This window comes from Miniopterus schreibersii, assembly GCF_964146895.1.
Source record: "Miniopterus schreibersii genome assembly, chromosome: 1".
Classification (NCBI taxonomy): domain Eukaryota; kingdom Metazoa; phylum Chordata; class Mammalia; order Chiroptera; family Miniopteridae; genus Miniopterus; species Miniopterus schreibersii.
This window is the reverse complement of record NC_138101.1, coordinates 104,424,302-104,449,023: the sequence shown is the minus strand read 5'-3', so window position 1 is coordinate 104,449,023 and position 24,722 is coordinate 104,424,302. Positions and strand designations below refer to the sequence as shown.

At 36.6% G+C, this 24,722-nt stretch overlaps 1 protein-coding gene across 5 annotated transcripts in view; it reads right to left on the bottom strand.

Moving 5' to 3' along the window:
• Window positions 1-24,722, bottom strand: part of NEO1 (neogenin 1) — a 273,254-nt gene that overhangs the window by 78,629 nt on the left and 169,903 nt on the right. The window lies entirely within an intron of this gene.

The window sequence follows — 24,722 nt, the reverse complement described above, 5'->3', positions numbered from 1 at the left end:
AAAATAAGTCATTATTTAAAAAACATTTATAGATCTTAGAAATTAAAAATACAGGAGAGATGTTCAGTTTCAGTCCTGGCATGTAAAGAGCTTGAAAGTCATCATTCCTATCTTTAAAACAAGAAAAAGGTGTGCAAACTTAAAATGAATGACTTTTCTTGGATTCATCAGAAAACTGAGAGTGTAAGGCAAACTGACACCCCAAAATCTGGAGAGACAGGTACATCTAAAGAGATACAGCAACCAAATTCTGCTTACATGAAGAAAAAGCCACTGGTCCCATAAACTGGTAGGAACACTTAAATGGTAATTTCAGTAAACTGCTGGAGGTTGAGCATGAGCTAGAGGGAGAATAAGATATGCATAGGGGCCATAGTCTTAGAGGTAACCCCTTATTTTTGTGGGCTTTCCCCTCTAGGAACTCTACCAGGTTTTCAGCATGAGGATCCAAAAATGATCCCCTTCTCTCTCAGGCAGGAGGAGGGGAAGAGGAACAATTTGTGAAACAAGCCCAGACTCTTTTCAAAAACAAAGGCCTCCTTTCCACAGGAAAAGACCTTGTTAGAGCACAACTCTGAAACCTAATCCTAGTAGGAGGGAAGGAAGTCCTACCTGCTGCAACTTCTTCTAGCTTTCCTGTTTCAAATGAGGAAGGGGGGGTAAATTCAACAACCTAGAGTCAACAGGGGACAGGGCTTCAAGGAAATGGATTGGGAACACTATAGGCAGAGAAAGGAGTAGGAAGGAGGGGGGGAAAAACTATACCACTGGTCAAACACTTGTGAAAAATCACAGCCATGAGACACAGGCCTAATTTAAAATATGAGACTTAATCAAAAGATTATAAAATGATCCTCCTCCTCCACATCTTAATACCATACAAACGAGGCTCAAGTATAATATGGATTACATGTAAAACAACGGCAAGAAACACCTTCTTTGAAGAACAGAAGATAGGAAAGTTCCAAAGTCAAGAGTGGAGGCCAAAAAACCAAATACACCAGGGAAATTTGAAGCCTCTGTTATCTATAGCTACAACAAACATTAAACACAACCCAACTGCTAACTAGATTAACATAAATCCTCACACTAAAGGCCTATCTACCTCAGTTCCCATTATCTGATTCAAGATGCCCAACTTTCAACAAGAAATTTTAAGGCATTCCAAAAGGCAAGGAAAAATACACAAAAAGTCTGAAGGAACAAAACAACCATCAGAATGCCATAGATGTTGGATTTGCCAGATAGGGAATTTGAAATAACTATTACTAATATGCTAAGGGCTCTAATGAAAAAGTAAGTAACATACAAGTATGGATGAGTAAATAAGAGGCAGAACTCTATGAAGAAACAAAAGAAAATGAGGGGAATAAAAAACACAGTAAAAGAAAAGAAGAATGCCTTCAATGAGCTCATCAGTAGACTTGACATGGCAGAGGAAAGGATCAATTTGAAGACAGGTCATAAAGACATCCCAAACTAAAATAAAAGAGGATAAAAAAAAGGAAAAGAATAAAAACAAAACAAAACACACAAGATCCCCAAACTGTGGGACAATATCATAACATATGTGTAATTGAAATACCAGGAGGAGAAAGAAGGAATGGAGAAAAAATATCTGAAATAATAATGCCTGAGAATTTTCCAAAATTAATGACAAACAAGCCACAGATCTAAGACTCAGAGAACATAAAACAAGTCAGAGGGGAAAAAAATCACCTTACCTGTAGAGAAACAATAAAAATGAAAATGAACTACTTTTCATAACCATATAAGGAAGAAAATAGAAGGAAACATTTAGTGTTGAAAATAACCACCAATCTTTAATTCTATATCCAGGAAAATTATACTTCAAAGGTGAAGGAGAAAAACTGAGGGAATACATCACCATCTGACCTGCCCTGAAAGAGATGTTAAAATACATTCTTTTTTTTTGTTTTTAAAAAAATATGTCTTTATTGATTTCAGAGAAAGGAAGGGAGAGGGAGAGAGAGATAGAAACATCAATGATGAGAGAGAGTGTCACTGACTGGCTGCCTTCTGAATGCTCCCTACTTTGGGGATCGAGTCCACAACCTGGGCATGTGCCCTGACTGGGAATCTAACCATGACCTCCTGGTTCTTAGGTCGAAGCTCAACCACGCCAGCCGGGCAAATGACGTTCTTCAAGCATAAGAAAAATGAAATAGATGAGAAATTTAGGACTACATAAAAAAGGAATAGTGTAAGATAACCTGTACTACAAGTAAAGCAGTACTAGTATTATTTAAAGATGGACTTAGATTAAAAACATATATTGTAAAATCTAGGCAGCCACTACAATGTTTTTAAAAGAAGTATAATTAACACTCTAAGAAATGGCCAGATAGCTCAGCTGGTTAGAGAGTTGTCCAGATACGCCAAAGTTGCAAATCTGATCCCTCGTCAGGGCACATACAAGCATTAACCAATGAATGCATAAATAAGTATAACAACAAATCGATGTTTCTTTTACTCTCTCCCCCTTTCTCTTTCTCTAAAATCAATCAATCAATTAAAAAAAAACCAACACTCTAAGAGAGGAGATAAACTAGTATCATATAATATTCAAAAATACTTTGGAAAACAGTATGATGGTTCCTCAAGAAAAAAAAAAAAAAAAAAAAAAAGAATTCTTATAATCCAGCAGTTCTATTTCAGATTATACACCCAAAAGAATTGAAAGCAGGTCTTAAAGAGATATTTGTATATCCATGTTCAAATTATTTAGTTATTTTCAGTAACTAAAATGTGGAAGCAACCCACCTGTCCCCCAATGGATGAACAGATAAGCAAAATGTGGTAAATACATACAATGGAGTATTATTCAGCCATAAAAGGATAGAAAATTCTGACATATGGTACAACATGGATGAACCTTGAGGACATTATAGTAAGTGAAATAAGCCAGTCACAAAACCACACATATATGAGGTACCTAAGAGTAGTCAGAAAGTAAAATGGGGATGTCAGGGGCTGAGAGGAGAATGGGGAGTTAATGTTTAATGTGTACAGTTTCAGTTTTGCAAGATGAAAAGATTCCAGAAATTGGTTGGTGGTGATGGTTGCACAATATGAATGTACTTAATGACAATGAACTGTGCGCTTAAAAATGGTTACGATAATGAATTTTATGCTATATGTACTTTGCCACAATAAAAATAATAGGGGAAAATACTGGCAGAAGATAAGATAGAGAAGAGGAAGCAGAGGATAAGGACAGCTACAATAAGACCACGGGCATGGGCAATTCCAGCTCAGGATAATTCAAGAAATGAAGGGGTCATGAAAAGGAAGCAGGTTACAAATTCTCTGCCTAGGTCCTGTCCAAGGAGACTCAGTCGAGTTAGAAACGTCTTTTGGTAACAGATTAGAATAATGACACCAAAATTTTGAGTAGGAATATTCCTCTTTTTCTTTTAATCCTCACCTGAGGATGTTTATTGATTTTTTTTGAGAAAGAAGGAGAGAGAAACATTGATAGGTTGCTTTCCTTATGTGCCCTGAATGGGGATTGAACCCAAAACTCAGGTTATGTGCCCTGACTGGGAATCGAAACCCAAAACCTTTTGGTGTATGGGACAACATTGGAACCAACTGAGCCACCCAGCCAGGGTGTAGGGATATCCCTTTTTACATAAACATAATTTTTAAAAATATCTTCACGTGTTCGTGGTTGTAGTTTAAATATCCTTTCAATGGAAAACCACATGCCTAAAAGTTACAATGAATTCAGTAAAAAAAAAAAAAGCAGCAAAGGGATGAGCCCAGCCGGAGTGGCTCTCTTGGCTGAACATCATCATCCTGTGCACCAAAAGGTTGCCACTTTGATTCCCAGTCAGGGCACATACCTGGGTTGCTGCCTTGGTCGGGGCACGTATGGAAGGCAACCTACCAATGTTTCTTACTCACATAGATGTTTCTCTCTTTCTCCCTTTCCCTTCCTCTCTCTCTAAAAAAAATCAATAAAAAAATCTTAAAAAAAAATAGTTGATCCCTTTAAAAACAAAAGAAAGCTGGACTAGCTAGCTATATTAATTTTAGACAAGTACACTTCAGAGCAAGGACAATTATCAGGGATGAAGAGTGGCTATAGCCCTAGCCGGTTTGGCTCAGTGGTTAGAGTGTTAGACGGCGAACTGAACGGTCCCGGGTTTGATTCTGGCCAAGAGCACGTATCTTGGTTGCAGGCTCGATCCCGGGCGCTGGTCAGAGCGCGTGTGGGAGGCAACCAATCGTCGTGCCTCTCTCACATCAATGTTTCTCTCTCTCTCTCCCCCCCCCCCGCCTTCTACTCTCTCTGAAAAGCAATGGAAAAAATATCCTTGGGTGTGTATTAAAAAAAAAAAAAAGTAGCAGCTATGTATAATAATAAAGTTGTTGAATTCTCAAGGGATTCCATAACAATTCCAAACGCATATGTACCAACAAAAGAGTGCCAAAAATATATGAGGCAAAAATTGATAGAACTACAAGGAGAAATAGGTAAATTCACCCTTATAGAGAGTTTAAACACCCTCTGTTAGCAAATCAAAGATCAAGCAGGAAGAAAATCAGTGAGGACAAAGATGATCTGAACAGCATTATCAACCAACTTAATCTAATTGCCATTTATAAAATATTCCAATGAACAACAGAGGAATGCACATTGTTTTTAAGTTCACATAGAAAATTCACCAAGAGAAACAACATCTGGTGATGAAACACATTTTAATCAATTTAAAATAAAGAAATCATATAAATTATGTTCTCTGGTCACAATTGAGTTAAATGAGAGATAAATAAGAGAAATACAAATGGAAATTCCAAATATTTGGAAGTAAATACACTCCTAAATAATCCATGAGTCAAAAAGGTAGTCACAGGAAATTTAAAAATATGGGGTGTCTCCCCAAAAATACACACTTTGAATAATTATAATAATCCTGGCCTAAATCTGAAAAGAAAGAAACATCAATTGAGCTATCAGCTGTTAAAGTGTGCACACATTTTTTTGAGACATATTTTGAACTGAATGAAAATGAAAACAAAACTTATCAAAATTTGTAGGCTGCAACACAAGCAGTATTTAGAGGAAAATGTATAGCATTAATGCATATATTAGAAAAGGAAAAAAATCTAAAATCAATAACCTAAGCTTTCACCTTAGGAAACTAGAGAAATTAAAACAAATTAAGCCTCAAGCAAGCAAAAGAAAGGAAAGAATAAAAATTAGTGTAATAATCAATGAAAAGAGAAAATAAAATAAGACTCAAAGCCGGTAATTTGAAAATATCAGTAAGTTAATAAACCTTTACCAGGAACCAAGAAAAAGGGAGCCACAAATTACTGACGTTAGATATGAAAGAGGGGCCATCACTACAGGCATTAAAAGGATAAGGGAATACTACAAACAACTCTATGCCCTCACATTTGATAACTTAGATGAAATAGATTAATAGAGAATAGATTAATAGATAATTAGATTAATTCTTTGAATAACATAAACTATAAAAACTCACACAAGGGGAATTAGATAAACTTAAATAGCCCTATGTCTATTAAAAAAGAGTCAATAATTAAAAACCTTCTGTAAAGGAAGCACCAGACCCAGGTTTTACTGGTAAATTTCATCAAACACTTAATAGGATAAATAATACCAATTCTCTACAATTTCCTCCAGAAACAGACACAGAGAAAACACTTCCTAAGTCATTTTATAAAAGTCAGCAAACCAATATATCTCATGAACACAGATGTAAAAATCCGTAAGAAAACATCAGCAAATGCTTGAATGAATAAATAAAATAAATGAGGGAGAACATACAAATCTCCTGTGCAGAAGAATTCTAGTTTGTGTAAATACTCTGTCCACAGGGAGGTGGAGCCTAACTCCTGGCTCCTTAAGTGTAGGCTGTGTGCAGTGACTTCTTTCTAAAATATACAGTATGGAAAAGGAAAAAAGGAGCCACTTTATAGTGGAGACAACTGACGAGCACTACCACAGGCAGGTAACCGGGGTCAACATTCACAGTAATCAGTCATGTTGATATAAATATATACCCTTGATATGATGTGATGAGAATGGAAATCCTCCTCAAAAAAATTCATAATCCCAGTACGATCATGAGAAAAGTATCAGACATATCTTAAATGAGAGACATTCTACAAAATACATGACCAGTGCTCCTTAACACAGCCAAGGTCACCCAAAACAAGAAATGTCTAGGAAACTGTCACAGCCAAGAGGAGCCTAATGAGCCATGACAACTAAATGTAATGTGGTATTCTGGATAGTATCCTGGAACAGAAAAAGGACATTAAATTAAAAACTAAGGAAATCTGAATATAGCAAATATTAGTTAATAAATAAAATTATTAATGTTGTTTAATTAACTGTGACAAATGTATCATACTAATGTAAGGTGTTAACAATAGTCTCCTCTGCAGCTATCTTTATAACTTTTTCACAAATCTGAAACTATTCTATAACCAAATGTTTATTAAAAATAGAGACAGAAAAGCAAACTGGATTCAAATAAAGGTAAAATTAGTGGACTAGAAAGTAATTCTAGGGATTTTGCCATAACAAAACACTCACGGACAAGAAGTAGCATGTAAAGGAAAAATCTAGTAAGAGATAAAGAACAAGGAGCAAGAGCAATAAATAGTCAAATACATAACATAAAACTTTGCTGGACATAAATAGATGTATGTCTCTTTTTAAAGGGCCTACTCCACAAATAAACAAACTACTCCATGCGGGACAATATGAATTGGGGTGGAGAAAGTAAGAAATCTATATCAAAAAATAGCAGAATTCAAAGATAAAAATTTCAAAAGCTTACAGAGAATAAAACAGGCAACTATTATCTAAAAATGAACAAGTAAAAGATTCCTAACAATATGCTAAAAGAGAATAAAACTTTCTGTGCGATCAAATAAATATTTTCAGATATGCAGTCTTGAAAATTTTTCTCTCATACAACATTTTTCAGAAATTTACTATAAGGAATACTCTAGCAAAATACATTAAAAAAACACCAAATCCAAGAAAATAGAAATTGTAGTCCAAAGGATGTACTTGAGGGAAGGCACAGTATACAAGAAGCATATAAACATGATAAAGTTTCAAAATTCTTTGGTGAGGGGAAAGAGATCATGATTAAGCGTAAATGCTGCTGGGGGGGAAATGGATAAATACTATGTCAAAATTTTAAGGGTAGCCCGGCCGGGCGTGGCTCAGCGGTTGAGCGTCGACCTACGATCCAGGCGATAGGGGTTCGATTCCCAGTCAGGGCACATGCCCGGGTTGCGGGCTGCAGCCGATCAATGACTCTCTCATCATTGATGTTTTTATCTCTCTCTCCCTCTCCCTTCCTCTCTCTGAGATCAATAAAGATATATTTAAAAAAAAAAAAGAAAAAAAGAATCTCAAATTCCAGTGAACTGAGAAATGTGGTCATCTGTTGACAGTAAGGGAAAACTGGGTTTGAAGAGCATGAAGGTTTAAAATAATTAACATAGAGGGAAGGGAGAAAGAGTAGATCAGAAAAACCTAACAGGATTTCCCTGCAGTCTGAGGGCCAACTGAAGTTGATGCTTACGGATATTCCTGGTTGTGAGAGAATAATATACTTCAAAATGAAATAACTCAAAGCTGATATTCAAATACCTGAAATGTCCATCAGCACAGCTGCTGAACAGCTAGGAGACTGGTTAGGGGCACAATGCAATGTGAACATAAACTCACAAAAGTAGTTAAACAAGGCTACGTATTCTGAGTATTCAAACAATTTCAAAGCAAGGGAATGAGTTCCTTGTGAATGATTCCACAGACTTTAGAGCTCCTCCCCCTAGGAACTAAGTCCCAAAGGTAGAGAAGAACTAATCTGATAACAGAGGAATGCACTTTAATTGGAGAGTTTTAGTGGGTGTGTATTCTGATAAGCAGCCTTTGCAGTGAACTGCTGGTTTAAACAAATGACTTATACAAACAATTGAAGGAAGTTATAAAATAAAATGAACACAAAATACTCCTCCCATTCTAGTGTGCAGGAGAGATGTTTCACTTTTAAGGAAGTCATCTGACTTTTTCCTGACATCAAAAGCACTAATTAAAAAAGGTGTGCCAGATGCTAATGACGCACCTACCACAGCAGTGAGCCCAGAAAAAAGATAGCCTTCTCTCCTCTCATCCTAAATCAAAATGATGTCCCCACTATAAGATTCTAACCACCCAAGGGAAAGGAAAGATGAAATGTGTTAAAGTATTTCTGTTCATTACTTTGTTCCAATGTGCTCAATGATTTACATTAAGTCTAATAATGACCAATTTTCCATGACATACAGTCAAGAGATAAATAGCATTAACATTTTTTTTTTTTTTTTACGATTCAGAAATCCAAATTCTAGCAGTTTTTATTTCCTCAGATTGTGTAAAAAGTAACAGGATTCAAATAGTACCTAACCCAGAACTTCAACAAAATTATTCTATAAGAAATCACAACTACTCAAATTTGTGGAGTGTAAAATGAAGAGGAACTCTAAAAATCAGAAGAAAATTGTCACAACTGAAATCCAGCTAAAAAGTCTCACATTCTTTTTATCATTTGTAGTCTACAATGCTCAGGTAACTGCACAAGAAAAAACTCGAGAGAAATTCTGGTAGTAAACAAACGTTGCTTTTTAAAATATCCGTATTACTAAAAAATTAGAACAATACATAGTAGTTTTGAGGCAGAAGTAGCATTTAAGTACTTATACTATAGAAAGACATTTCTCAAACTGCATATCACATTATACTACACTTTTTATTTCTGGTGATCTCTTACGCAGGCATTAATTGGGAGATATTCTCAGTGCCAACACTATAACCTAAAATGAAAATCACACTGATCCAGCATTGAAACTATATGAAATCAAGTCTATAAACAGCCAGATTGTCAGTGATGTCTTTCAGACCCAAATGATATTCTGCCAGCTATGACATTATTGTATAATTTAGCATCTTTTAAATATAGCCACCAATTAAAAGATGTTCAGACATACTATCTTCCTTCTGGTGTTTTAGCACTGCATAACAAATTCTTTCTTTATAACAACATAATGGCAACAAATTCAAATTTAAGCTTGGTATCTGATAAAAATCTAAGTCAATCTTTGTGTCCAGAAAAGTCATTTGCAGAACTTCTCCTTAACTGCTAAACATAAAAATTAGAATTGAGGCACTAAGTTATTACCTGGATCTCACACGTTCTGGTCTTAAGATTCATGACTTTAGGCAAAGATAAAATACTGAACAAATGAATCACACTTTAATTATATTTCTACCTCTCCAAAGATATTTAAAATCAGAGCAGTCATTATAGCACAACTCAACAGCAATGGAGAGAAACTTTCTTAACCTAAGTATACTAAGATCATAACCTTACCCTTACACAGGGAATCCCTCTATTTCTATTTAGTGTAAAACTTCAATCTTTTCCTTTCCCTTATCTTAAATACCCCCAAACTCACAAATCTTATTCTACCTTCCTTTGTAGGAACATCTATCTGACATTTAATAAATATTTAACATGTGTGAGCTACTGAGGGATAAAAGAATTTATCTTTCTACTGTCAGGATCTTAAACATCTGATTTGGCACAAAATTCTCCTAATGGATATCACAGACTCCATATTTTCCTCTCTGAACCCACTCAACACACCTCCAATACACTAACCCTCTTAAGTGCTACTTATTTTTTCCTGTACCTAAAAATTGCTAGGGTCTTCCAGTTACTCAACAAATCCCAACCTTTAGACTAGGCATTATATAATGTGGTCTACACTCACCCTTTCCAGGATGTATACTCTTGTATTCCTATTTGTCTTAACAGTGGTAAACTGAGCTGCTTTGTATTCTCCAAATGTACTTGGAGGCTTCTTATTTATACAGCTGAAACGTCATCCTTTTTCATCTTCGTGTTATCTGATCAATATAGAATTCCACTTACTCTTCTAATGCTCAGCTCAAATGCCATTTCTTGAAGAAGCCTTCGTGCTCTGCCACACCTAGCAGAAACCATCTCTTCCCACTCAGTATTACAGCAGCCTCTGACATTCAGCACAACTTGCATGACAATTCTTTAGATTCGTCATCTAAAACCTCTATTCCAGTACTGTCTAGAACCTTTCGGATTCAATAAACTGGCAATACTTGGAGTGACCATGAAATATACTGACCACACCCATATACCTTTGAGAGTGAAAGAAGGCACTTTTCATAATTAATCTGAAACAAAAGACATAAACGAGGAGTGTCTCGGGCACACTAGATGCATGGTCATCCTTGCAAAATGATACACCTGGCCAACCTTGTCAGTGAGTGTAACCACAACAGACTTAAAAGACTGAACTTAAAATTAAGAGAGTGTAAATTATCTTTGTCTTCAAAACACTGAACTTGCTAAAGTGGTAAAGTGAATTTTAAAACTGAAAACCTAGGTATTAGTCATGACTTTGATGCTAACTAGCTAGTGATACAAGGGAAGTGAATGAACTAAGTTAAGTCTCCAGCTCAGCTAGAATAGATGCTCAGATCTCTAAGGTCCATTCTAAGTCGACTCTCTCTGGTTTTACATTCTCTCCCCCAATGGCCTACGTAGTTGGGTCTCTGCCTAGTGAATCTCTATTTACAAAGTACATATACTCAATAAAATACCTGCTGGTTTAACAAAACCAATTTGCTTTTAATATTTGAATAAACTATACCTAACTGTCTTAGCATCTGTATAACATGATTCATCGTCCAGGAAAAAAATGCTGTAATAGCTGGCATTTGGAGATAGTTGCCAAATACTCTTTAACAATCTGTTTGTTTTCCCCCCATAGCATTATTGTTTCAAAAAAATAAAAACTCAAAAAGTTTTAAACCACACTGAACAAAGTAAAAATCACTATGTATAGACGTGATTGCAATATTCCAAGTTTAATTTCTAACAGATTTTTTATTTGGCTTTTCAAAAATTTTACAATACATTGTTTGTCTTCTCCCCATCTTCAGACTTTTCAATCCCACTCCTCAGATATAAACACAATCAGCAGATTGTTGAGCAGATTTATAAAACTCTCTTACACATACAAGCATGTATACATCTACAGCCTTCTTTCTCACCTTTTCCAGAAATGAAATCAGATTATACATACTACTTTCTACAACTTGCTTAATTAATAATATAAGTTGGATATTTTTCCTTATATAGCTTATTTACCCTACACAGGTCTACCTCATTTTTTTAAACAGTTAACTAGTTTTCCATTGTATTCATGCATTTAATCAGCCTGCTTATTTGTTGTACTGATTGCACTGTTTTCAAATTTATGCCAGTGTAACATAAATAAACCTATCACTACAGACATGTCCACAAATTACTGTTTAGTAAAGTCACAGAAAAATGTATTTTCACGTCTACAAATAAAACATGTAAATATAAATGTGTGTATATCTACTTGTAAGCATAAAATACACACAGAGGCTTCTTCTAATGCTCTGGCCTCAACTTATACATCCCATCAGAAAGGCCTTCTCTGTCTATACTAGTTAAAGTAACTCTCAATACACCCTCAATAATTCTTTATCAGAGTATTCTTTTTATTTCCTTTAAGAAGACATAGAACTATAATTATTTTGTTTATTTACTTGCTTAATGTCTGTCTCTGCTAATAGAACATAAGCACTATGAGAGCAGAGAATCATGTCTGCTTGTTGGTATTTCATCCTATCACTTAACACAATGAATATAGAATTTTATATAGCATACAGAATTTTGCTCAACAAGTATTTACTGAATAATGAATAAATACATAAGGAATGTCTTAACAAAGGTTATCTCTAGAAATTAAGATTAGGGAAAAGGTTAAAAGGTACATTTACTTTTATTTGTCAATTATACAATCTTATTTGTGACAAGATGTGTTAAATTTATTTAAAACCAATTTAGTGCAAGTTTAGTTTTAACCAGACCACCATTTCAGATGCTTTGCAATCTGGTCATATAGGATTTTTTCTTGTTTTTCAAATTTAAATGATGTAACTAAATATTAAATGGGCTCTTGCTGGCTACTGAAAAAAATCTTCAAACCTTGTTTCATGAAGTTAAACTTTTATCTTCACTTTAATTTAGTTTAATGCTGACTACTGAATCCCCATTCAGGAGCTTTGTCTTCATGAGTACTTACAATTTACAAAATGCTTAATATATATTATTCTATTTGCCCCTCAGAGGTATGCTGTGCAGAGACTACTGTTTATACCTAACAGATAAAAGAAACATGATCAGAGAGATAAACTACCTCATCTATAGTGGGGTTGGGACATGAAGCCAATACTTCAGATATTTAACACAAGGTTTGTTTCATTATATATATTGTGGCAGGTAACAAAATTAACTGGCAATATCTCAGTCTTTCAGCAAATAAAACATCTATTTATTTCAATACCTAGACAGAAAAAGTTTTCTGAAATGCACCTTATATTTAATGTACATATTTCTAAAACAACTTCATTTAATAGTGTATTTGAGTGAAAAGGGACCTAAGAAATCATTTAATTCCTTCATTTTACAGAAAACAGGAATAACAGAACTTCAGTACCTGATCCAATCACTCAGCAAGTTAATGGCAGTCAAGAACTACAACACTGACATTAGATGCACTTTTAATATTGGAAAGTTCCTGGACATGAAATTCATGATTAAGAAGTCTAATTAATCACAGTTGTCTCTAGTTAAAACTTTTCTTAAAGTTATAATTATTGCTACAAAGAAGCAAAATAAGTTATTAGAATTTATCCTTTGATTAAAATCAACGCTAACTATCATATATCTGGCACTTCAGATTTAAAATATTCCACTAATGACTAATACTTTCCTGGTATCTAGCCAACTTTTAATCATGCCAGGCTACTAGTCACTTATTCCAGGACTTATTATTCAATATTTACCTCAGATACTATATGGAATTTTTTACTAATGTTTCTGTCAAAAAAAGAATAAAAAGTGAAGCTCATATGTATCCTTATCTTCCACAGCCACAATATCCTAGAAGTCATTTAATGAGTTGGTAAAGTATGAATTTCCTTTACTAAAAACAAGTTCACATTACTCCATTTTCACCAACACATCTTCCCTTACTGGAAATAAAAAATGCCAACTATCACACTTGATATGAACAGATGTACAAAGAAAAGTCATACTGCTGTGTTTTTACATTTCAGTCTTACTTGATGATTTTGGAAACTATTTTTAAATTCAAACTGATAGGAAGAAAGACTAGTAAAAAATTAATAAACAAAAACACATTTTACTTAATTCTTACTACTCTAAATATACCTATAGAAATGATATGCCAATACTTTTTTTTTTTAATATGTCTTTACTGATTTCAGAGAGAGGAAGGGAAAGGGAGATAGAAACATCAATGATGAGAGTCATTGATTGGCTGCCTCCTGCATGCCCTCCACTGGGGATTGAGTGCGAAATCATGGCACGTGCCCTGACCGGGAATTGAACTGAGATCTCCTGGTTCATGGGTCAACACTCAACCACTGAGACACATCAGCTGGTCTAGGCTACCATATTTTTAAAATAATGGACACAAGACTGAGATTAAAGAGAAGACTTAAAAATCAGCAGGATAGCTCAGCCAGGAGTGGCTCTGCGGTTGAGCGTCAACTTAGGATCCAGGCGATTGGGGTTCGATTCCCGGTCAGGGCACATGCCCGGGTTGCGGGCTCAATCAATGACTCTCTCATCGTTGATGTTTCTATCTCTCTTTCTCCCTCTCCTTTCCTCTCTCTCTGAAATCAATAAAAGATATACTTAAAAAATAAAAAAAAAATCAGCAGGGTAGAACAAGTGCTATTAGAAATAATTTAAATTAGTAAGACAGAAAAAACACTACGGGAATAAATGCTATTTCTAAGAAGATAAATCAAGATGTTGAGGTGTAAGTCCACAGAAAATAGTGGTGGTTTAAAGCAGAAAGAAGAATTTCCTGACCATTAAGGAAAAAACACATTGCAAAAAAATTATCAAAAGGTTATAATGATGGTATCTATGGAGATCTTCAAGAGGATATTCAGGGATGAACTTTAGATGAAAACATTCCTTAGTGATCCCACTTCAAGGAATATATCCCAAGAAACTGAAAATATCAATTAGAATTTATGCACCCCTATGTTCATAGCAGCACAATTTACAATAGCTAAGATCTGGAAACAGCCCAAGTGCCCATCAGTAGATGAGTGGATAAAAAAGCTGGGGGACATTTACACCATGGAATACTGTGCAGCTGTGAAAAAGAAGGATCTCTTACCCTTTGGGACAGCATGGATGGACCTGGAGAGTATTATGCTAGATGAAATAGGCCAGTCAGAGAAAGACAAGTATCACATGATCTCACTCATATGTGGAATCTAATGAACAAAATAAACAGATGAACAAAATAGATACAGAGACATAGAAGCATGGAACAGACTGATGAATCTCGGAGGGAAGGTGGGGGTGGGGAGTGGGGAGGCATACTAATCAAAGACCTTATATGCATATATGTATGACCTATGGACACAGACGATAGTGTGGAGAAGGCCTTGGAGGGGCAGGGGTGGGAGTGGATGTTGGGTAGAGGGGATCAATGGGGGAAGAAAGGGGATGTCTGTAATACTTTCAACAATAAAGATAAATTTTTTTAAAAGGCAGAGAAAAAAGAAAAGATAATACATGATTTCTTATAACTCCATTTAGTGAAGAGAAGGTTGAGTTTTAATTTTCAATAGTGTGAAAGACTACCACATGACAATTGAGAACACAGCATTTTCTTCATACGAGAAAATAAAATACTTAGCTGCCTTAATTTGTAGCAAGAAAAGGGTTTGGTTAAAACTTTAAATCAAAACTTACTTTCTTCTTCAACCTCTTTCCTAACCTTCAGACATTACCTGCCCTCTGAGTCTAGACATTTTTATTTGGTTTCCTATTATAATCCAAACTCAACACGCCTTTTTATTTTAACTTTCTTTTTAACAATTTTTTATTTTTCAGTTACAGTCGACGTACAATGTTTTATTGTAAATCAGTGATTAGACATTGAAATAACTTATGAAGTAATCACCCCGATAAATCTAGTGCTCATCTGACACCATACATAGTAATTACAGTATTAGCGGCTATGTTCCCTGTACTGTAATGTACGTCTCCATCACTATTCTGTAACCACCAATCTGTACTTCTTAATCCCTTCACCTTTGTCACCCAGCCCCCCAAACTCCTTCCCATCTAGCAACTGTCAAAATGTCCTCTATTTATGAGTCTGTTTCTCTTCTGATTCTTCATTTACTTGTTTTTTAGATTCCACATGTAAGTGAAATCATCTGGCATTTGTCTTTTTCTGACTTATTTTACTCAGCACAATATTTTCTAGGTCCATCCATCTTGAAGACGGCAAAATTTCATTCGTTTTTCATGATGAGTCATATTCCAGTGTATATATGCACCACTTCTTTCTCCATTCATTTACTGATGGACACTTAAATTGCTTCCATATCCTGACTATTGTAAATAATGCTGCAATGAACACATGGATGATAGATAAGTACTTATTGGCATTTTATTATTCAATCTTTTTTATCTTTGTTTTCCTTCTTAAGGAAGATCCTTTAACATTTCTTGTAATACTGGTTGGCTCCTTTAGTTTTTTCTTGTCTGGGAAGCTCTTTATCCGTCCTTTGATTATAAATGATAGCTTTGCTGAGTAATCTTGGTTGTTGGTCCTTGTTTTTCATCACTTTAAATATTTTGTGCCATTCCCCTCTGGCCTGCAAAGCTGATTGAGAAATCAGCTGACAGTTTTATGGGAGCTACCTTGTAGGCAAGTATCTGCTTTTCTCTTGCTGATTTTAAGATTCTGTCTTCAACCTTTGGCATTTTATCATGTTTTGGTGTGGGCCTCCTTGGGTTCATCTTGTTTGGGACTCTGCACTTCCTGGACTTGTATGTCTATTTCACCAGGAAGGGGAAGTTTTCAGTCATTATTTTTTCAAACAGGTTTTCAATTCCTTGTTCTTTCTCTTCTCTTTTCCAGCTTCCTCATGATGAGAATGTTGGTTCACTTGAATTTGTCCCAGAGGCTTCTTAAACTATCCTCATTAAATTTTTTTCTTTTTGCTGTTCTGACTGGGTGTTTTCTGCTTCCTTATCTTCCAAATTGCTGGCTTGGCCCTCTGCTTCATCTCTTCTACTGCTGATCCTCTGTAATGTATTCATTTCAGTTACTGTATTCTTCATTTCTGACTGGTTCTTTTTTATGTTTTCTATCTCCATTTTTACATTTCCTATCTCTTCACTTAAGTTCTCACTAAGATAACCGAGCACCCCTATAAACAGTGTTTTGAACTCTGCATCTAATAGACTGCTTATCTCTATTTTGCTTAGTTCTGGAGTTTTGTTCTGTTCTTTCATTTGGGACATGTTTCTTTGACTCCTCACTGTGTTTGTTTCTATGTATTACGTAAAGTTACTATGTCTCCTGGTTTTGGTAGAGGGGCCTTATACAGTAAGGGTACTATAGGGCCCAGTGATGCAGCCTCCCTGATCACCTAAGCTGGGCGCTCCAGGTACACCCACCAGGTGGACTCTGTGCACCCTTCTGTTGTAGTTGAGTCTTGGACTGTTGTCCATGGAAAGGATTTACTCCCAGGCTGATCAGCTATGAGGACTGGCAGTGACCACAGTAGAAAATCTGCCCTGCAGGGGCTGACTCCATGGAGCAGGGCTCACTTCAGTGGGGTTCTGATGTCCACTAAATCTGCCCCTTGACTGTGTTGATCATGGAGGTGGTTAGGTGTTACTCTGGTGCAGTTTTAAGCTGTTAACCAGGTGCACCGGCTCTGAAGCCTCCCAGGAGGTGCAGACCAAGGTCAGCTGCCACATGAGCTACAAAGTGATCTGCAGATGGCTGCTACTTGTGTTGGGCTTTGAGGTGTCTGGGAGAGGCCAAGCTGCAAACCAAAGCCAGCTGCTGCTATTGCCAGGCCTGTGGCTAAGCATGAGGTATGAGGTATGCAGAGGCTAGATACTGCTTGTCTGAGAGGTTTTAGACAAGTTGGCGGCATGACCCAAACCAGCCCATTTGTATGGAAAAGCAACTGGAAAGGGATTGTGTGGGCCCAAAGGTTGGATTAGACAGGGTCTCAGGGAATCACTAGGGCGGGGCTAACAGTGTTAGCCAAGTTGATGGAGACTCAGATGTGGATCCTTGTGGACTCTATGGTGGGGAGGTCTCAGAAAAGAAAAAATGGCCTCTGCCAGAACATCTGTCTGGGAGAAAACTGGCCCCTCCAGCCTTACCCTGAAGCCAGACAATTCAGTTCTTCCCCGTATGTCCCTGGCACCTTTCAAGCTGATGCTCCAGCACTGGAGCTCAGAACAAGTGTTCCAAGTAAGTTTGTGTGAGCCCTTTAAGAGGAACACCTGGGACTCCAGGAGCCCTGTCTCACTCAGCCAAAATCTCCACTGGTTTTCACAGCCAGAGGTTTTGGGCACTGAAACCCTAGGCTGGGGTTTCTGATATGGAGCTGGGACTCCTGGCTCCTTGGGGTGGGACCTCCTCAGCGGAGATCTCCCTCCCGATTTTTAACCACAACATATGGGTATGGAACCAGCTGATTCCATGTTTCAGCCCCTCCTACCAATCTTCACATGGATGTTTTAGATCCTTAGTTACAGGATTTCTGTTCATGTAGATTTCAGGCAGTTTTGAATGGTGGTTGCTCTATAGCTTAGTTGTAATTTTGATGTGGTTGTGGAAGGTTCCAAGCAGCATTTACCTACACTGCCATCTTGACTGGAAGCTCTAAACTCAACACATCTTAAACTGATGCTTTACCTCACTAAACAAATCAGCTCCATTATCTTCCTATTCAAATTTATTAGCATAAAGTTGTTCTTACTATTCCCTTATATCCTCTTAAAGTACTAAGATTTGTAATGATGTCCTCCCTTTCATTACTGATACTGGTAATTTGTGTATTTCTGTTTTATCAGTCTTGTTAAACACATTCCAATTTAATTAATCTTTTCCAAGAACCAGCTCTTGCTTTTACTTACTTCATTTTTCATGTTTCTGCTTTTTATAATTTCCTTCTTCTGAATGCTTTAGATTTAGTTTGTTCTTTTTTATCTAGTTTTTAAAAGATTCCCTCAAAACACTACTTTATCTGCATTGTACAAATTCTGATGAAGTATGTTTTCATTTCCATTCAGTTCAAAATAATTTCTAATTTCCTGTGTGAATTTTTCTTTGACATGTGGATTATTTAGAAGGGTGTTTAATTCCCGAATATTTGAAGATTTTCTGAGTTTCTGATACTGATTTCTAGTTTAATGAAAATCATTCAAAGCATATTCTTAGATGTCATCTAATACACTTAAAACCTTTTAAATGTATTAAAGACTTACTGATACTGATTTAAATCATCTTGCTAGGTGTTTTTATTTGTCTCATTTATTCTTTGTTCCTTTTTATTTCTCCTTCCTTACTTCTTTTAGATTGAGAAGTTTTTAAGATCCCGCTGTATTTCTACTATTCATATCTTATGACATTAGTCATATCTCTTTTTTCTACTTTTTAGTGGTTCCCCTAAGGTTTATAACATGCATCTTTAACTTACCATGGTCTATTTCAAATAATATTGTATGACTTAACATGGAATACAAGAATCTTACAATTTATTTTCAATTCTATTATACTCTGCTCTGTTTTTATCATACATTTTAATGTTATACGTTATAAACTTTTTTCTTTAGATCAGAGATATAGGACTTGCCACCTGTTTTTATAAATAAAGTTTTACTGGAACAGTCATGATTGTTTAATGTAAATGACTGATTTCATGCTACAAACAAGGGGAAAACTAAGTAGTTGTGACGGAGACTGTTTGGTTCACAAAGCCTAAAATATTTAGTGCCTAGCCCTTTACAGAAAAAGACTGTTTTGTGGACAATTATCTCTTAAAATTATTAAAATAAGAAAAAAATAATTTTGTATTTCCCTTTTTATTTTGAAACCTCTCTGGCCTGCTTTGTTTCTTTATGACCCCCCAGTTTCTGTCAGCTATCATACGATTTCTGCCTGAAGAACTTCAACATTTCTTGTAGCACAGGTCTATTGACAATGATCTCTTTCAGCTTTTGTTCCGAAAAGTCTTTACTTCACTTTCTTTTTTCTTTTTTTTTGTTAATCCTCACCCGATGATATTTTACCATTGATTTTGTTTTTTAGAGCAAGTGGAAGGTAGGGAGGGAGGGAGAGGGGGAGAGAGAAAAACATCAATGTGAGAGAGAGACAATGACTGGTTGCCTCCTGCATGTTCCCCGACCAGGGCCAGGGATCAAACCTGCAGGTCAGGTACATGCTGCCCTTGACTGAGAATCGAACCCATGACCATTTGGTGCGTGGGCTCTAACCACACAGCAACACCGGTCAGGGCTCATTTTTGTTTTCAAAAGATATTTTTACTGAATATACAATTTAGGTTGACTTTTTTTCTTTTTAGGATTTTTAAAAGTGTTGTTTCATTGCCTTCTGGCTTGCACCATTTCTGGCAAAAAGTTTGCTGTAATTTTTTATCTTTCTCTGTTTTAAAAGTTCTGGCTGCCTTCAAGATTTTCTCATTATGTTTGGTTTCCAGTAGTTTAACGACGATGTGTATAGGTGGTTCATTCATTTACTACCAATACTCCTATTACTATTGCTATTATTACTGTTTTTAGCCTACTTGGAGATGTCTGAGTTTCTTTTTGAACCTGTGATATGATCTCATTTTTTTATTTAAAATTTTTTAGCCATTATCTACTTAAATATTTGTTCTTGTTCTTTTTTTCTGGTGAGACTCCAATTTACTTATGTTAACACCATCTGATATGGTCCCCAAATAGATGTTCTGTTTGTCCCTCCCTCTTTTTCTTTTATTTCAGTTTAAATAATTTATACTGAATTATCTTCAAGTTGATAGGCCATTTCTACGGCTGTACTGAGTCTACTGATCAACCTGAAAAAATGCTTCATCTCTGGTATCGTGTTTTTTGTTGTTGCTTTTATAGTTTCCTTCTGTTGGTTGTGGAGCCCTTTCACCCTATGGGCAAATGGAAGTATTTTCCATCTCTTCATGATTTTCATCTTTCTGACAAATTTATAATTCATCTGTTCATTCAAGTTATCTACTTTATCCAGTAAATCCTTTAACATACTACTACTACTACTACTACTACTACTACTACTACTTAAAGTCCCTGTCTGGTAATTCCAACATCTGGGTCTCTTGAATTGGTTCTATTGATTGCTTTATTTCTCAACAATGGGCCAGTTTTCCCTTGCTGCTTATGTCTAATAATTTTTTTTAAGAGAGGGAGAGCGGAGGGACAGGAGGGAGGAAGGCAAGAAAGGAGGGAGTGAGAGAGAAAACATCAATCGGTTGCCTCCTGGGATTGAACCCACAACCTGGGTATGTGCTCTGACCAGGAATTGAACTGGCAACCTTTCAACCTTTTGGTGCATGGGGCGATGCTCAATCAGTTGAGCCATACCAGCCAGGGCTATATCCAAAAATTTTTTGGAGAGCAAAACATCACTGTGAGACTGAAACATTGATTGGCTGCCTCCTCCATGCCCCCTACCAAGGATATAGCCTGAAACCTGGGCATGTGCCCAGACCTAGAATTGAACCGGCAATCTTTCGGTGCACAGGATGATGCCTAACCAACTGAGCCACACCAGCCAGGGCTCCAATAGCTTTTGATTGAATACTGAGTATGGTGTACAGACAGCAGAGACTGAGATTATTATCTACACTTGGAAATCAGCATGCCTATTCTTCTGTCAAGTGTGGAGGAGTTTAGTCAGTTTAGATGGGAATTGAGCTTGGTATAGATTTTATTGTTGTCAGTTACCTTCGGCACACCACAGGTGTCCAATTCTTCTACTGGTAGATAACCACTGTCAGGTGCTTAAGATAAGAGAGTTGGAGAGTTTTTCTCAATTTCCCTCCCAGCTTTCACCCATCCCTGCATCCTTCTACCACAGAGGATCTAGCTCCCCATTCTTGACCTACACCACCAGCAGTAGAAATCTTGTTTGTCACCTGACATGGCTCATGGTTGAAGCAGGTGGGATTTTCAGTTGTCTTGGTCTAGTGTCAGTACTGGGTAGGCCCTATGGCTCTCCTTCCTATGGCAGCCAAAATCTGTTTTGTATTTGTGTTGGTCTTCAGTGGTACTTCCTTACTCTTCCTCCAGTAGTAAAAACACCTCTCCCCAGGCACTGTTGTAGAATACTGGAGAACAAAACAGTTTTGTGCATCTTTCAGACTTAAAGGGTCTTCCCTTCTACCTTTTCTCCAGCAGCAATGCATCTCTGGCTGTGTCCTGGAACCAGAGGGTTCCTCTCTCCAGAAGGTTTTGCTTCTAATCTCCCTCCAGAAATGTATGAAATAAGGTTTTCTGCCTATCCCCCATTGGTTTGAGGCTTAAAGTAGTCTGAGTAAATGGAAGGGGCTTTGTGCCTATCTCCAAGCAGACACAGATCACCTCCTTCATCTCTACACCACTCCCGAGTCCTCGCCTTGTACCCAATCTCAATAGTAAGTATCCTGTGAAGCCTCACAGAAATGTATTTGCATGCAAGTGCATTGCAAATGGACTTTTATCAGAAGCCCTAAGATATTCCAAACTAGTCCCTACTTAGTCTTTAATAATCAGTTAAAATTTCAGCTGATTTCTTATCTATTTTTATGGCAGCCATCTCTCTCTCTCCTGCCCTGCCAAAAGTGAAGCAATTCATGGCCCACTCTTTCAGGGAGGAGGGTTGTTTACTTTTTGGAATTTAGTTTACTTGGCTGCTTCACAAGCTAAGCTCTCTGATGGGCCCAGATAACAATGTTGGTGCAGATCTCTATTTGTAAATCACCCGCCTTTTTATTGTAGGCGAGGGTGAGAGGTTCTGTGCACACTCTTTATATTCTGAGTACAAGTAGACGTCCCCTTCCACTTTGACTCTCCTTCCTTTTCTATCTTTGTAAAGGGACCACCATTCTTAAGTCACTCAGATAAAACTCTGGAAGCATCTCTGAATTCTCTACAACAATGTTTAATATCCTATCACAGTTGATAAAGTCTGGATTAGATAAATCACTAGCATATCTTTATTAGGATACTTTCTTTCTATTTCTCAAGTATAAGTACTTTTCATCTCTCAATGGTCTCTTATATAAAACAATATTCCTTCAACTAGCCTCCTGAACTCTGCCTTCTTTACTAATTAAGCCTGACTTTATCATCAGACTGCCTTACTACAGTATTTTTTTAAAAGGATTGTTATTTTTTTAAGATGTATTTTTAGTGATTTTTTTAAAGAGAATGGAGAGGGAGAGAGAGAAACATCAATTGATCAGTTGCCTTCTGCACATCCCCCCACTGGAGATCGAGCCTACAACCCAGACATGTGCCCTCACTAGGAATTGAACCAGTGACCTCTTGGTGCATGAGACAATGGTCAATCCACTGAGCCACACCGGATAGGCCCTTACTAGAGTATTGCTTTGACTGTTTATAATCAAGGCCATGATCAATCTGATCCTATTCTGTCTTTATAGGCCACCTTTCTATAGGAACAGGTACTCTATTTCCATACTGGCCCAGGTCCTCCATTTAGGAAATGTTATCATTCAAGGTCTATTATGAAGAGGATGCTTTCTGTGAAAAAACTTCCTTGATCACAGACAGAATTCTTCCCTTCTGAATTGTATACTGCTTTATTTGTACTATAAAAATAGCACTTATTATGGATTGGTGTTAAAGCCATACATATCTCTTACACCTCTCACTATATTATATACTCCAGAAAGGCAGAGACAAGGTCTTATAAATTGTTCTATTTTCTCTTTTAGCTTTCCTACATAAATATTTATCTTGCAAATTAAAATAGCAAAATTAATAGCATGATACTTACCTTCCTTCCTATAATCCATGCATCCTTAATGCATCCCTGACAAAGTCACTAAAAAATTTTGCTAGTCCACAAAACACTGTTTTTTGAAACATCTCAAGAAGGGGAAAACATACACACTATAACTAGTTATTATGCCATCCAAGCATTTACACAGAATTAGCTTAGGGATTCTTAGGATAGCCAACCAAACCTGTAATGGTAATCCCAAACAGAAATATAGTGAAATCCCTTTATTTAGCTCTAGGTAAATAACCCAAAGAGAGCCATAAAGTTTACTAAGGAAAATCACTGCCATTAATAAAAAGAAATAAGGCTATATACCTTACTAATTCTGTTAGAGCCTTAATTGGTAATCATACTCAGGCATTTTGCCAAGATGTGAAGGTGATATGCTTCTACTAAACCATTTTCAATGAACAGGGAAAGGTATATATATCTCAGATGAGCGAAGAAAAAGAGTAGTTCTAATAGTTTATGCCTTTTTATAATAGTACTATCAAATACATTTTCAAGAAATAGCATATAAAAATCCTATATGCTATTTTAGTGGAAAGCTAGAGCAGGTGCCATCTTTGCCAATTAGCTTTCCTGGCCAGGCTGTGTGGCTAGGACCACAGTGGAACCTGAACTCACTTGACTCAGACACCAGAGGCGTCGTCTAATATGGCAACTTTTTCATGCACTCTTAAGAAAAGCAAAAAATGAAAAATTCTTTGCTTGCTAAACTAAATAAATAATACACCCAATGGGTATCCTTATCAATTTAACACAAAACTGCTATCCAATAACTCAACTTCTAGTAATTTAGTATGAGAAAATCATATAAAGAAGTTCAGCATGCCACTGCTCATAATAGTTAAAAACAGGCAACAGTTTAAATGCTAACCAATAGGGAATCATTTATATAAAGCAAAGTGTACATACACTATTCAGCAATGAAAAATGTTGGTGCAGATCTCTATTTATTTACAGAGAAAGACACCCATAGCATGCTGCTGCAGAAAGCAGGTTATAATTCATAATCATGTGTGTGTGCACACACGTAGTACACCTAGGTGGCAGGATTTGGAGCATGTGGCAGTTAGCAGTTCACTGCCTCTCAGCCTCAAATTCATGCTATATTGCCTGCTCTGCAAAAATAAAGCTGGCCCTTTATATATTTTTTCCTTTGCCAGCTGACACAAGTGTTACACTTTATCAGTACAGGTACTGGAGGGCTGCTTCCACCAACACCCCAACCTTCAAGTAGTTTTGTAGCAGAATGCCTTCAGTGAGATACCTCCTGTGAACAGTTTCTCCCCAGCACACTAGACAGAAGGTCTTGAGCAAGTTTCCACAGCAAGCAAGGCAGCACAGCAGCTTCTCCGTCATCCAGTAAACCATGGCCACACCCTCTCCAATGTGGTCTAAATCTCAGCGCTGAGGGGGTAATCTTCCTGAACTCTCTCTCAGGGGTTGTAGATGCTCCATCTGCCATTCTTATTTTGTTAGAATTCTCTTCACTTCTTTCTAGCCAACCCCTTGTTACTCCAATTCCCTGTTAGAGTTTAATTTTTTTACATTAAAGTATAATTAATTCTTTAGTTTTTGTTGATATTACTATGTGGTTTCCCCAGAACTGACCCTGACTGAAACAGGTGGGTTCCCCTCCACCCTTTTTACTTTTCAATGTTGTCTGAATT